The sequence below is a fragment of the Natrix helvetica genome, assembly GCF_964273705.1.
Source record: "Natrix helvetica genome assembly, chromosome: 7".
In the NCBI taxonomy this organism is placed as follows: Eukaryota; Metazoa; Chordata; class Lepidosauria; order Squamata; family Natricidae; genus Natrix; species Natrix helvetica.
The window spans coordinates 63,914,164-63,929,675 of record NC_138558.1 but is presented as its reverse complement, the minus strand read 5'-3'; the positions used below and the strand labels follow the sequence as shown (position 1 = coordinate 63,929,675).

General features: G+C 40.4%; 1 protein-coding gene across 7 annotated transcripts in view; it reads right to left on the bottom strand.

The window, feature by feature from the left end:
* The window catches only part of CLOCK (clock circadian regulator), a 70,149-nt gene extending 56,774 nt beyond the window's left edge, over positions 1–13,375 (bottom strand). For 4 of the 7 annotated variants that reach the window (XM_081959451.1, XM_081959448.1, XM_081959454.1 and 1 more), the window contains exon 1: positions 11,023–11,130. The gene's annotated coding sequence lies outside the window, so the exon portion shown is untranslated. Of the gene's footprint in view, positions 1–10,705; positions 10,986–11,022; positions 11,131–13,301 lie in introns of those variants that run through there. The other 3 variants (XM_081959452.1, XM_081959449.1, XM_081959450.1) reach the window with 3 other exon arrangements.
* Positions 13,376–15,512: the final 2,137 nt, after the last annotated feature.

Here is a 15,512-nt window from a genome sequence, read left to right as displayed (position 1 = left end):
GAGAATGCTGTAAAAACACTATGAAGTGGTATATATTGCTATTGCTATTGCTATTGCTATTGCTATAGCTATCTATCTATCTATCTATCTATCTATCTATCTATCTATCATCTATCTATCCATCCATCCATCCATCCATCCATCCAAATCTATACCTCTCCCTCCCTCCCTCTCTCTCTTGTTCAATTTGGCGATGCTTGATGTGTGTATATACACATGCATTTAATAAAATATATGAATATAAGTCTGTTAAAAGTTATTTAGCAAAAGTTCTGTCATTTTATTACCTATTAATTAATCATACACATTGTTCTCAATTAATACCAAATATCATTGATTCTTAAATTGTAGGATAGAACTCCCAGGAAGAAAACATAAGCTTCTGAGGATACTTGCACAGATAAAAGGGGAGTCAAAACTAGCTCTTGCTTTGCCTAGACAACTTTGCAGTGCGAATAGTATCAAAACGTACTAGGCATTTGATGGCCCTGCTTTGTTCTCACTTTGCCTGGGTAACCAGGCAACTGGGTTGCACAAGCAAAACACAGAGAAAGGGCTAGTCCTGAGTTTTGACAGCAGACCCACTTTTGAGCATACCTGCAGGAGTCCTGTCAACTTACTTATGACTTTATCAAAACAGAGCTCCCACAGGTTTGTATAGGCAAAGCGGAAGTGTTGTTAAAAATCCCCCTTTGCTTTCCCTGTGCAGACAGAGCAGCAAAAGGCAAAATGAGTTTTGAAATGAGGGGATCTAACAGTCTGTAAAGCCACCTGCTACCATTATTTATTTAGTTTTAAATAAATAATTTAAATATATATATTTAAAATAATTAAATAAAAATGTTATTTTATATTTGTTCACACACAAATTCATTATTCTGTGTATTTTTTAGCCTCAACACCAGCACTGCCGCATCATTCTTAGATGGAATGTACTCCTAGAAAAATGTGTATCCCTGTTTTAAAAAGAGATTTTATTCTTTGACATCATTGCGTAGGGGCTTGTCTTCTTTCAGAGTCTTAATATCAAGATTTCTTCCAGGAAAAAGAGCTGCTACTAGGAAACTGCAACTGTCTCTCAAGAAACCTTACTACTATAAAGCCAGAATAATTACTGGATTTGCATACCAAATGTTTACCTACCAGAAAATGCAGGTGAAAAACATAATAAACAGTTAAGATTCCCTCTAAATTAGGGCTTTCCAAACCTGGTTAAATTACCCAAAATTCAGGTAATGCTCAGAAACCCATCACAACACTGACATTTAAGCTAACTTAAAACGTTATTTCTACATTGAGTAAAAAGGACTTTCCGATAAGCAGTTTTGGGTAATGAAGGGAAATATTTTAGAAGTACTGCTCTAAATACTGAGAAAGGACTTTATCTGTAATCTGCCAGAGCATAACAAACAGGAACTGCTTTAAACCACTAGGGTTTTGTTTGTTTATTTTGGTATGTAATTTTGTTTACTTTTTACATCATAATCTTATGCCATATAATAGACAATTTTTGGATAATAATAATAGCTTAAAATCATTTGCCAACCAACTTGAGGACACAACCCTATGACATACTTAGAATCAAAGCTCTCAAACCCAGATAGTAGAGTATGAAATTTCTTGAAATGAAACCAATTCCACAGGAATGCAACATTTTACTGCAATATTCCAAGCAATATAAATGTATATTGTGCTTAAAATACTTCGCCAGGTAGAAAAATCCCAAAACAATAGTTGATTGATTAAAGAATAAAGTTAAAAATGAATAATAAACGATCACAGCAATTGAACTATACAGTACATACAATACTAAGCTTGATTGTTTTCTTGAAGACACTTCATTTCCCAAACATCCTTAGTTACTTGCGGGATCGCATCCTCCCACATACATCCCTGCGGCCAATCCGCTCTCACAGGGAGGGGCTTCTCCAGGTGCCGTCCACTAGGCAATGCCAGCGGGCGGCGCCAAGGAGTAGGGCCTTCTCTGTGATGGGCCCAACCCTCTGGAATGACCTCCCCCCCCCCCCCGATATTAGAACCACCACAGACTTCCGCTCCTTCCGACAAAAATTGAAGACTCACCTGTTTCGATTAGCTGGCCTGGCATAATTATAATTGTTACAACTATTACCTCCTGGAAACATATTCTTACCTGGTTATTTTAAGGGTATGGTTTTAAATTTAACTGATTTTAGGGTTTTTAGAACCATATTTATATTCTTCTGTACAGTTCTTTTAAATTTTTAACCTCCTCCTTATGTATATTTATGTATATTTATATCTATATTTATATTTGTATTTAGTACTTGTTATTTGTTGTGTGGACTGTACACCGCCCCGAGTCCTTTTTGGGAGAGGGGGCGGTCTAGAAATGCGAAGAATAAATAAATAAATAAATAAGATAAGCACTGATGATGTTACCTAGTTTGGGCAAGGAAATACGTATTCTCCTTTATTGGTACATACAACACTGAAAATTACAAATTATTGTTTTATTGCCTGCAAATAAGCTTAGGGTAATCAAATGGCATAATATGGTAAACAATTTTAAAAGTCTCTGCTTAAATTATATCTCTATTACCCAAATATTTGTCTTCATTTCTTCATATGTCTTTCAACTTGGATTTAATGGGATTTAAATCATAATTAACATTATCTGGAATGCCACCTTCTTGAAAGGAGATTTATTGACCAGGATAGGTCATTTTGATAGAGGAACCTATTTCTGAGTGGATTCTGAGGGATGTTCACAATCTGTAACTTCAACTGAAAAAAAACAAAGATTTTTTTACCAGGATTTTGAGGGATGCTATTAATCTCCCCTAGAACATTCTTCTGCTTTTGTCGTTTATTGTTGATGGTTGGGGTGGTTTTGTGGTTTTTTGCTTTTTCAGTTTTGAAAAACTTAATTTCAAAGCTTAATTTTATTTTTTGGTTCTGAAGTTAGGTTTTCTGTTGGCATTATTGTTATGAACTTTGTGAGCAGTCTCAGAAAGAATGAAACTAAATCACAACAAATATTGATAGCAAATATTCTAACAAAGATCAGAAAACTGCAAGCAATGGTATTTCATATGACACCCTATGGAAGCAAAAACTGGGCCTTGAAGAAGCAGGACAGAGAGAATATTGATGCTTTTGGTGTTTAAGAAGGTTCTGGAGTCTAGCAAATACATGGATGGCTAAGAGAACAGATAAAATAGATCATTAAACAAATAAATCAACCCAGAGTTCTCAGGGCTCAAACATACTTTAAGCAAAATACCCAGCTGTAAGCAATCAATATTCTGAAATATTTCTAACTCTAAAAATAGAATGATTTCTTTGTTTTTGTGCAAACTAGAAGAATGTATCTGCAGATCTACACCCAAGCCCATTCATTTTTTTTCACAATTCATATTCTTAGCCATTAATTCTAATCTATTTTTCCAAAGTCAGGATCATTCCAAAAAAAGGTTCTTTGAAATTTACTACCATTTTTCCCATTGCATTTGAGAAATAATGGAAGATCTGAACTAAACCTGGAACCAGTTCCAAATAAATTATTTTTGTGTTCGACATGTTTACTTTATGACTTTAAAATTAAAGTTAAAAATAAAATCCATAACATTTAAAATCTTTAGTGATAAATTTCCAAGCATGAGATTTATTCAACTTCAGACACTTACAACTTTTGTATTTGTGTTTGCCAGTGGCTTTAGTTCTCAAGTTTCTATTTGGTAAGAATAGAGGAATCTCACAAATTGATGTGACCATAGCAACCAACTAATTTGCTAGATCTAAAAACTTACTGAGTTCTTGTAAATGAAAAGACAGCCTGGTCATGTATTTTAAGACATTCAAAGAAATGAGGAAGTCAAATTATACTTCTTATAAGAAATGAATGCCAGTAGAAACAGCTCCTGGGCACCTACATTAATCAGCTGCCAATTATTCTTCCATCTACCATAATACTTTGAGTTTCTTTGGAGTTCTAATCATAGCAGGCAAGGCTTTTTTTTCAGTTTGAAAAATTAAAACTTAACCAAAAGGCATACATGTTCTTCATTTCTATTCTTTAATTGAATTCTTTAATTACAGTTTATATTCTTTAATTGAATATAAACCTAATTTTAATCCTGTTGTTCTTAATTTGCCCATCTGCATAATCCTGTAACGTTATCCCATTAAAGGGATGCACCCAAAAAAGGCTGACTTCCTATGCAGAGTATAAAAAAAGATACTCAGATCTTTTATTCCATACTAGCTGATAACCCGGCATTGTCCAGTATTTATAGACATTAAAACATTTGTCTGACAGGGAGCCATTGAGAGGGGCCTATCTTCCCCCTACTCCCATGTCCATCATCCCTGCCCTCTCCCTTCCCCCTCCCATGCACTCCTTTTTCCTGCCCTGTCTACGATCCTGGCACTTTGCCCCAAATCCATCAGGCGCTTCCCCATTGGTCCACTGGAGGGTGAACATCACAGCTGGCTTTCCAGAGGAAGCTGCGAAGGAACTGACATCACAAACAATTGCCACACTAGGACACCACACTTGCTTTCCTTAACAGGCTAGGCATTCCAGAGTTAAGTTGGAACACAAACACACACACACACACACATACACCAGGGGTGTCTTACTCCACCCCCCACTATTTGTTTCCAGAGGGTAAATCATCTGTGTTTGGTTGAAATGCTCAAGGCGCTCCAGAGTTACACTGGAACATACATGCATACATACATACATACATACATACATACATACATACATCCTTTTTAATAGATGGATGGATGGATGCATGGATGGATGGATGATGATGATGATGATGATGAGGAGGAGGAGGAGGAGGAGGGGATACAAAATCTACCGTTTCCCCCAAAATAAGACCCAACTGGAAAATAAGCCCTAGCATGATTTTTCAGGATGCTTGTAATTTAAGATATACCCCGCAAATAAGCCTGAGTTAAGACAGTCAGCCAGATGGATGCATTTAGTACCGTACGTCTCCGAAAATAAGACCTGATAATAACACTAATGCATCTTTTGGAGAAAAAATTAGTATTAGACTCAGTCTTATTTTCGGGGAAACTTGAGTTATCTGAAAGGGGGAGAAAGTACAGTCAAATAAAGGGAGCTATACATAAATCATCACACAATACAAATGAAGACTAATAGTTCAGTGTTGGAAGATGAATGCTTTGTCCCAGTCTTCTACAGATAAGTTAGCACTTCATAATGCTATATTTATGATTATCTCAGAATAAATAATATATAACTTCCTAAAATGCATGTTGGCGATTTTCCAGATAAAGCCAAGATGCCTTAGTGCAAAAAAAATTCAATACTGCATTATATGATTATTTCATTAGAATATTAAAAACAATTCCAGATGATTTAATTTAAAAATTGTAAAAATAAAGCTAAGATTGTGAGAATAAACCGAGTCTATTTGTTTTGCTTTTATTTTTATTTATTTTTATAAAGAAAACCACAGAACCTGATGGGATGGAGAAATTATAAGTGGGAATAAAATAATATGAAAGAAATCTGTACATATGTTCAAAATATAAAATTGTAATAAAGTTCAACTAAGTTTGAAATAGAAAATGGCACAATTAACACATTTTTAATAATATATGATAAGTATAAAGTCCTAAATGACCAAGCTGAATATTTGTGCAGAAAAGTCCCATTGGATTTAGTAGTAGATTTTCCTTGGTAAATGACCATAAGACTGCTATTTAAAAAGTTGCAGGTGAATAAATGGGAAAACTGATGAGTCAGTACTGATATTCAAAAACCTCAGTTTTATAATCTCCATGCACAAGATGCTGAAGACTAATACTGAAGAATATTGCTCTTATGCTCCAATGGTGTGTTTTGTTTTTGGCCATGTACAATATATAATCAAGTGGTAAGAGAACAAACTATTTTGATCTAATGGAACCATTGTTCTGCCCTAGCCTAATGCTTATTTTATTTATAATCCTTGATTTATATTCATTGCATGTTCACTATTATTCATACATTGTTACAGTATTTATTATACTTGAGAATGACATTGAGCATTCACAGCACTGTTGCCCAGTCTTCAACAAAAATATGCTTTAAAATTTATAGTGTCAAGTACAGTACAATTTAGCAACTATGCTAAACTGAAGATAGCAAGAAATAATGCAGTTATATTGCTTTTAATAATTCATATTATATCACTAAACAGATATATTTTTCAAAAGTTTGACAGAAATATGCAAATAGTTGTAATGATACTCAGTAGCAATGCTGTTGACATAAATTCTCAACCCTCCCCTGGAACTCTGAACACATATATAGTATATTCAGAATTTTTCCTCTTCCCCTCTCCCCTTTAAGCAAACATACTCATAATAAATAAAATAACCACAGTAAATAAACCAGCTAAAAGTTCCTAGCATCTTCTACTTTATTATAGTGTATTTTACTTTTATCCTGGTCTTATTATTCGAAATGCGGTCTCCAATATGGCAAATAAAGTGTGGCTGTTGATACAGGAAAAATAGGTCACCCAAGTTTTAATCATCTTTAAACAATATTGTTCATTCAAAACAATATGAAGATTTGTAATATGACCAAAGCTTGCAATTTCAGCAAGGCTTACAGCAAAACACAGTACACAAGGGAAATAATGGGATCAGATTTAAGGAAGCTGAGAGAAATAGAGTATTTCTGTTCTTGTTCTTACTTGCATTGCTTGAAAATTGCTTTTAATGTTGACTACAGGTAGTCTTCAACTTACGACCACAACTGAGCCCAAAATTTATGTTGCTGAGAAATCTGTTGAGTGAGTTTTTCCCATTTCATGATTTTTCTTGCCACATTTGTTAAGTGAGTCACTGCAGTTTTTAAATTAGTAACATCATTAAGTGAACCTAGTTTTCCCATTGATTTGGTTGTTAGAAGGTTGCAAAAGATGATCACATAACCCCGGGACATTGCAACCGTCATAAATGTGAGTCAGTTATCAAGCATCTGAATGTAAATTATGTGACCGTGCAGATGCTGCAACAATTACAAATGAGAAAAATGATCGTAAGTCACTTTTTTTAGTGTCATTGTAACTTTGAACGGTCACTAAACAAATTGTTGTAAGTCAAGACTACCTATATTATGTTCCATAACTCAAAATACTAGGCACCCAAATTCATTATCATTAATGAAACAAGGTAAAGTGTACTGTTTTGCTTTCTGAGATATGAAAACATTTTAATATATACTGACATTGGTGTCCAGTAATTTGTCATAATGCTCTTGAAGCATGGAAATTAGCCTTTTATGAACCTGGTTATACCTGTATGGGAGACCACTGGAACATACATACAAATGGGAGAAAGTTTTGGCTCTGCAGTGTACAGAACAGCAAAAGTATTTATGTATTTTTTATTTTAATTGAATCCGTTATTTTTAAGAATAATTCAAGATGGTGAATGTGTATAACACACCTTCCTCCTCCTATTTTTGGCACAACAACAATCCTGGGAGGTGAGCTGGGCTGGGAGAAAATGACTGACCTAAAGTCACTATATAAACCATACAAGTTACACTTTAATAATCTTCAAGCTATGGTCATCTAAAGGATTTTTGAAAGTGTAGACAAAACTTCAAACCCAAATACAGGTAGTCCTCAACATAGAAAAGTTTGTTGAGTGACCTTTCCACGGCACTGAAAAACGTGACATGACCGTTTTCCACAGTTACGACCGTTATAGCTTCCCCATGATCATGGGATCAAAATTCATATTTATGACCATTGGTGTGTCCCAAGATCATGTGATCACCTTTGCAACTTCTGACTAGCAAAGTCAATGCTTGTCCAGGTTCATTTAACAACCAGGTTACTAACTTATCAACTGCAACGATTCACTTAACTATGGCAAGAAAAGTTGTAAAATGGGGCAAAACTCACTTAACAAATGTTTAACAAAAGAAATTTTGGGCTCAATTGAGGTTGTAAATTGAGGATTACCCATACAAATAGGTTATCACTTAAAAGATGAGCACTTAAAAGACACTTTTAAGCAAAAGACACAGCACTATGTGATTGCTGGTTCTATATGAACCCATATATTGTAAAGGGTAACAATATATAGCTGAATTCCATAGCATTTACTTAAGATGTTCCCAGCTTCCTATCCATAAGAGAGGAGTCAAGTTATTCTATACCAGATTTCCACTGTAGGAAAATTTAGACACATACATATAAAAGCATAAGATTAGAGGGAGGAGGAGCAGAGATTAGTATAGAGGAGGGACCAATTACTAAAAGAATGCAACTGCACCAAGAAGTGAAGACCTATTATTGCTGGCAGTACCGATATCAAGCCTTGCAGAAGAGAGGGCAGGCAGGAGTCATAATTATGGGCAATAAATCAGCAAATAGGTGTCTGCTTCAGAGTGATCCAATGCCCTAGATCAGTGGTTCCCAACAATTTTGGTGTAGGTACCATTTTATTGTAGAGGTAGTCCTCAATTTACAACAGTTTGCTTAGTGACTGTTTGAAGTTACAACGGCACTGAAAAATGCTGTTTTTCACACTTACAACCATTACACAGCCAGGTGATTTACATTCAGATGCTGGTTGCAGTGTCCCTGGGTCATCTGATCCCTTTTTGCAACCTTCTGACAAACAAAGTCAATGGGGAAACTAGATTCACATAACAACCTTGGTTAGTAATTTAACAATGGCAGTGATTCACTTAACAAATGTGACAAGAACAGTCGTAAAGTGGGGCAAAACTCCCTTAACAAATTTTTCACTTAACAACATAAATGTTGGGCTCGATTGTGGTTGCATTAAATTCATCCAAGTCTCTGCAAGAGCTTTGGTTTAAGGGGTGGGGGAGTTGTATACCTATTTATATTTCTTGTGTTAGAAATTCAAACAAGAATTTCAAAATAGTTAGTCCTCGACTTACTACCCACAACTGAGCCGCACAATTTCTGTCGTTCGGCGAGAAATTTGATAAGGGAGTTTGCCCCACTTTCCGACTTTCCTCGCCATGTTTAAGCAAATCACTGCAAGCTGTTAAATTATTAAGATGGTTGTTAAGTGAACCTGTTTTCCCTTTTGACTTCACTTACCAGAAGGTTGCAAATGGGGGGGGGGGGGCAAAGAGAAATCACATCACACACACACACACTGCAACCATCATAAATGTGAGTTGGTTGCCAAGCACCCGAATGTAAAAATCAGAGATGCTGCGACGATCATACCGTGTTTCCCCGAAAATAAGACATGGTCTTATTTTCTTTTGACCCCTGAAATAAGTGCTTGGCCTTATTTTCGGGGAGGTCTTATTATTTTTAAGGTGCAGGAGGCGGCGAGCATGGTCATCTCATGGCTGCTGCTGTGTTGCAATATTTTTGGGGAAGGCTTAGTTTTTGGGGAGAGCTTATTTTAGTGCATGCGCTCAAAAACCCGATTGGGCTTATTATCTGGGGGAGGTCTCATTTTCAGGGAAACAGAGGTGTGAACAAGGGTCAGAAAAAGTCACTTTTTTTCAGCACTGTTGTAACTTTGGACGGCCACTGAACAAATGGCTGTAAGTCGAGGAGTTACCTGTAGGCATTGATTTCTGTGAGTGTTCTCAGGCTACTCCTGGGAGAATTCAGCCACCCTTCCACAAGCCAGGAAGATGAGGAAACATCTCCTCGGCTGCATCCCTGGGACGCTGCGGAAGACCTTCGCTAAACCTATCCTTCCTTCACTAGACCAATTCTTGAATAGAGCTCATCTGTCTGGAACCTGCACTGCATATCAGACATTAACACAATTGAGGGAGTCCAGAGGTATTTCATGAGAAGAGTCCTCCACTCCTCTGCTCACAACAGAATCCCTTATGCCACCAGGCTCGAAATTTTGGGCTTAGACAACTTAAAAATATGCCACCTTCGGTCTGACCTATGCATAGTACATAAAATTATCTACTACAATGTCCTACCAGGCAATGACTACTTCAGCTTCAACCACAACAACACCGGAGCACACAATAGATACAAACTTATGGTAAACCGCTGCAAACTCAATTGCAGAAAACACAACTTCAGCAACAGAGTGGTCGATGCCTGGAATGCATTACCTGACTCAGTGGTTTCTTCCCCAAACCCCCAAAACTTTAACCTTAGACTGCCTACTGCCGACCTCACCCCATTCCTAAGAGATCGGTAAAGCCCACCAACGTGCCTACCGTCCCTGTCCTACTGTCCCCATTTCATATGCTCATGTCCATGTTTATACCTGTTATCTTGAGAAAACACATAAATTAAATTAAAAGAACGAAAAGGGGCGAGCGGGCTCAGAGGGCATTTGAGGGCAACCCCGCCGCGCCCACAAGGCGGCCGGGAAGGAGGGAGGGAGAGAGAAGGGAAGCGCCCGGGATCCCCCTCACGCCTGCGCCCAGCCTGGGAAGCAGCCTCCCGCAACAAGCGGGAACCTTATTAGTCCTAGCCCAGGGCAGAGCAAGGAAGGCGGCCGCCGGCTCCGTTATGAAACCGCACCGCTCGCCGTCCCCGCCTCGCTGTGGAGCCCCAGCGGCCAGGACGGGAGTGGCTGGGCCGGGTAGCGAAGGGCTCCCCCCAGAGGGCCTTGAGCCGCGTCCACCGCGGGTCATCTGAGGCCTTCGGAAAAGGGGGGGGGGGGGCTGATATCATAGCCCTGCGCCAACCCCGCCTGTCAAAAGTTTTACCTCAGCCCGCCGGCCGCGGAGAGCCGTCCTCCCGCCCTCGCCCTGGAGGATGAGGATGCTTGCTCGGTCTCGGGGTCGGCGGCAGCTGTTCCCCTCAGCGTCCCTGTCCCTTCACCGCGCGCGGGGGGGTTTCTCCTCACCCGTGCCTCCCGTTCCTCAGGCCGCGGGGCTGCAGCGTCCAGCCTCCACGAGCCGTTCACGAGGCGACTCACCCTCGTTCCCTCAGAAGCTGCAACAGCAGTAGCGACGGCGGGCAATCTCCCAAGGCCTCGGCAGCAACCTTCCCGCTACCGCGCATGCGCCACCCTGGCACTTACCGGCAAAACAGTAGCTGCCGCCGCCGCCAAGCCTGGGAAAAGCTTTTTTTTTTTCTTTCCCCTTGTGCGCGTGCGCTTCTGGCAACCCGCAACGGGACTCCGATCGGGCGAGGGCCCCCCCTCCCCCCCTCCGTCTCTTTCCCCCCTGAACGTCCCTTGGAGGCTACTAAGCATGCGCCATGGGCGCACACTCCAGCCCAAGGCTGCCCAGGGTGATTCCCGTTCGTCAAAAAGCCGAGTAAGGACAAGGGGTGGGGTACGCCTGCGCCGCCGAAACGTTAGTGGAACGGACCTTATTGCGCAGGCGTCCTAGCCGGGCCCGCCTGACCTCAGATTACCTCGTTGGAACCAGGAGACTAAGGGAGGAACTGAGGCGAAGTAAATAAAAGCGAGAAGACCTCGGTGCGCGTGCGCGTGATTGAGCGCGGGGAGAGAAAAAAATGAATTTATCCAAAGGAGGAGCCACATTAGCAAATTGGATTATTGCAAACGTCTTTAAAAGCGGGGGGGGGGAGGGGGAGGACGACGACTGGGAGGGGCCCCTCTGAGGAACGCGCTAAGATAACCGGTCTCCAACCCTGGCAAATTTAAGACTTGTAAACTTCAACTCCCAGAATTCCCCAGCCAAGCTATGCTATGCTGACTGGAGAATTCTGGGAGTTGAAGTGCACAAGCCTTAAACTTACAAAGGTTGGAGACCCCTGAGCTAAGGAACCTTCTTTATAGTGGAGCCACTTTAAAAAGGCGGCAAGATGCCCATGGCACTTTGAAGAAGATATAGAGCAGCTAAGGAAGGCATCTGAGAGCAGGAAGGGGGGGGGGAGTTCATTTCTCTTATCTCTATAGTTTTACCGCTTAATTGTGGGTTCCAGAATAATTTTTTTAATTCACAATTTAAAAAATGAAAATCCTTGCTCTAGAACAGCGGTTTCTCAACTTCTTGCCATCACACCTCCTTTTATTCTGGTATAAGCTTATTTTATACACCCGTTTAAAAAATCCTCTAAAGACCTCCCCTAAAGGCCCACCAAAATGAACACAAATGAACAATGAGATTTGGGGGAAAGGCAGATTTTTCATAACATCGCAACTAAAGGATTCCTTGCATCTCACTCTGATACTTGTGTCCCAAGATAGATACCTCACAGTTTGCAAAACCCTGCCCTAAAATGTTTTGTTATTCTTTGCATTTTCCCCTTATGAGAATGAACAACACTGAGAAATGAAGCCCCTACTTCAAACATTGGATCGATTATTTGCCATCAAGTTGATGCCAACTCAGTGACAACATAGCTAGATTTTCTCCATGATAATCTGTCCCAAACCTGCTCCTTCAGATCTTCCAGTGGTGCACCCATCATCACAGTGTCACAGTGTCCATCCATCTTAGTGGTGGTCCTTTTTTTTCACTTGCCATCCATCTTTCATCATATTAAAGCATTTTCCAGGAAGCTAAATCTTTGCATAATATGTAAAGTATCTTAATCTGACTTTGAACTCTGGTGCTGGAGAAGACTCCTGTGAGTCCCTTGGACTGCAAGGTGATCCAACCGGTCAGTCCTAGAGGAGATCAACCCTGACTGCTCTTTAGAAGGCCAGATCCTGAAGAGGAAACTCAAAGACTTTGGCCACCTAATGAGAAGGAAAGACTCACTGGAGAAGAGCCTAAAAAGAGCTGGGAAAGATTGAGGGCAAAAGGAGAAGGGGACGCCAGAGAATGAGTGGCTGGATGGAGTCACCGTAGCAGTAGGCGTGAGCTTAAATGGACTCCGGGAGATGGTAAAGGACAGGAAGGCCTGGAGGAACGTTGTCCATGAGCACACGATGGGTCGGACACGACTTCGCAACCAACAACAACAATCTTAATCTGAACGTGGTCATGTGTGCCTTGAGTAAAAACTCTGGGTGGAACTGTTTGATGAGCCAATGGTTGGTTTTCGTGGCTATCAATCTCAAGAGTTTTCTCTAACACCGAAGTTCATAAGTGTCATTACTCTTTCTATTCTGCTTTGTCAAATATTAGGCTTTACACCTTGCAAAACCTGTGACTATTACCATATGCATGACTCAGTATCATCAAAGCTTGGTATATTCCTTTTATTTTGTTTGTTCATAAGTAATATTTCTCCCAGGTTGCTAAGCAACTTTAACCAAACTGACACTTTGCTTCTCGCATACTTTTTTTTAAATATATAAACTGTATAAACACATGTTCCAAATTTTAAAATACGTTCGTTCCCTTTATCCCCGCCATTCTGGAAAGTTATGAACCAACTCACCAATAAATTTCATCATGCTGGTTCAAAGTGGTTGAATTATTGATTGTTTATTCTATACGAACAATGATTTAATGATGAACAGGATCTCATAGTTTGAGGTCCTGAGATGCTGAGGAGTGCCTGGGTTTCATACCCTCTCTGGGCTTTTGAATTTGAGCTTGTATTCTGATTGGTTGTCAGACTCCCATGGGGCCATGCAGGAGCCACTTTGCAGGTTGTCCTTTTGAGTCCCAGGCTTGGTTGACTCTTCCTGGGTGATGATGTAATGGAAGGACTTTGGACAATTCCTATTATGACCCTGCCTGAAGGAGGTAGATCTTTGTTATGTACAATAGACTGGCTCGGGCCTTAATGGCCCTTTGACAAAGATGGGGGAGTTGAGTTTCTGCCTCCCTTTTAGGGGAAATATTCGGTGCCCTTTTAATATTTCCTAAAATATTCCATTTCACTTCATAAGGAAAGATACTCCAGAATTTTTCCTATGGTATAACATCTATTTAAAAATGAGCTTAGCTTTTGTAGAGGAGGAGTTTTCAAACTCTTTCAGGCTGTGGAACTTTAATACAAAAACAAACCAACAAACAAATAAACAAAAATATTTCCTAAGTTATCTCATTTTCCTAGGAGAGGGGCTAACTTCCTACACTTACAAAACATGTTGGGTTTGGATTGCTGATTGGACATCATTTCGTTGCCTTGGAGAAAAGAGGCAGAAACAAGTACCTACAGAGGAAGCCGATGCATGATTGTGGTTGCATTCTGTATTAATTCATCTGTATGCCTTTTTGCCATTATAATTCCAGTGCTTTTCGCCACCAGCAAACGTCTTTATTAATAGCCTCAGTACAATCGCTTCCATTGGCCTCTGCTGAATAAAAATTGTTAATTGCCTCTTTGGTGAATAGAAGCGATCCTTCGTTTTCATTCATCGTTCGTTCATCATTCACATCCTGTTTAAAGCTGACTCAAACCCTCTGCTGTAATAAAGGCATGTATAGCTCTGATGTATCTGATTCAGGCAAATTAGCAGGACTTGAGAATGAATGAAAGATATTTGGTCTGGTACAGGTAGTCCTCGACTTATGACCAGAATTGAGCCCCAAATTTCTGTTGTTAAGCGAGACATTTGTTATGTGAGTTTTGCCCCATTCTTGTCACAGTTGTTAACTGAATCACCGCAGTTGTTAAACTAGGAACAAAGCTCTTACCTGAATCTGGCTTCCCCGCTGACTTTCCTTGTCGGTGATCACATGACCCTGGGACACTGCAACCGTCATAAATATGAACCAATTGCCAAGCATCTGAATTTGGATCACTTGACCATGGGGATGCTGCGATGGTTGTTAAGTGTGAAAAACGGTCCTAAGTTACTTTTTAAAGTGCCGCTGTAACTTTGAACGGTCACTAAATCAGGGGTGTCCAAACTTGGGAACTTTAAGACTTGTGGACTTCAACTCCCAGAATTCCCCAGCATGCTGGCTGGGGAATTCTGGGAGTTGAAGTCCACAAGTCTTAAAGTTCCCAAGTTTGGACACCCCTGCACTAAATGAACTATTCTAAGTTGAGGATTACCAGTACAAAGAAATCACATAGTTTCACCACACAGGATATACACTGCAAAAAATAATAATAATGGAGAAATCCCTTTATTGAACTTCGTATTTAACCATTAGTTCTTCAGTGCAATGGGTAAAGGGTCTAGTCCAGAAACATATTCCTTCGAAATCCTATTTTAGCATTTCAGATAATGGGGCTACATGGGGCTACGCTTGAAAATCATGCAGAAGCTTCATTTGCTACAGAGTGCAGTGGCCCACGCAATCTTTGGGGCCTCTACAGTGGTCTATGGTCAGGGGTGGGCAGCTGCGGATTCGCACAGGTTCGGGCGATCCTCTAGCTAAGGATCTGCCATTTGGCGAACCCGTAAATAACACCCCTGGCTGGCCCTCCCATCCCATCCCATCCCACCCCTCCCAGGAATCTCCACGCGGCCCGTTTGGGATGCCAGGTAAGTACAGGGCCTGCACGGAGGCTTGGGGAGAGCGATCCTCCAGCTAAGGATCTGCCATTCGGTGAACCAGTAAATCCCACCCCTGGCTGGCCCTCCCATCCCATCCCACCCCTCCCAGGAATCTCCACGTGGCCCATTTGGGATGGCAGGTAAGTACAGGGCCCGCGCAAAGGCTCGGGGAGGGTGATCCTCTAGCTAAG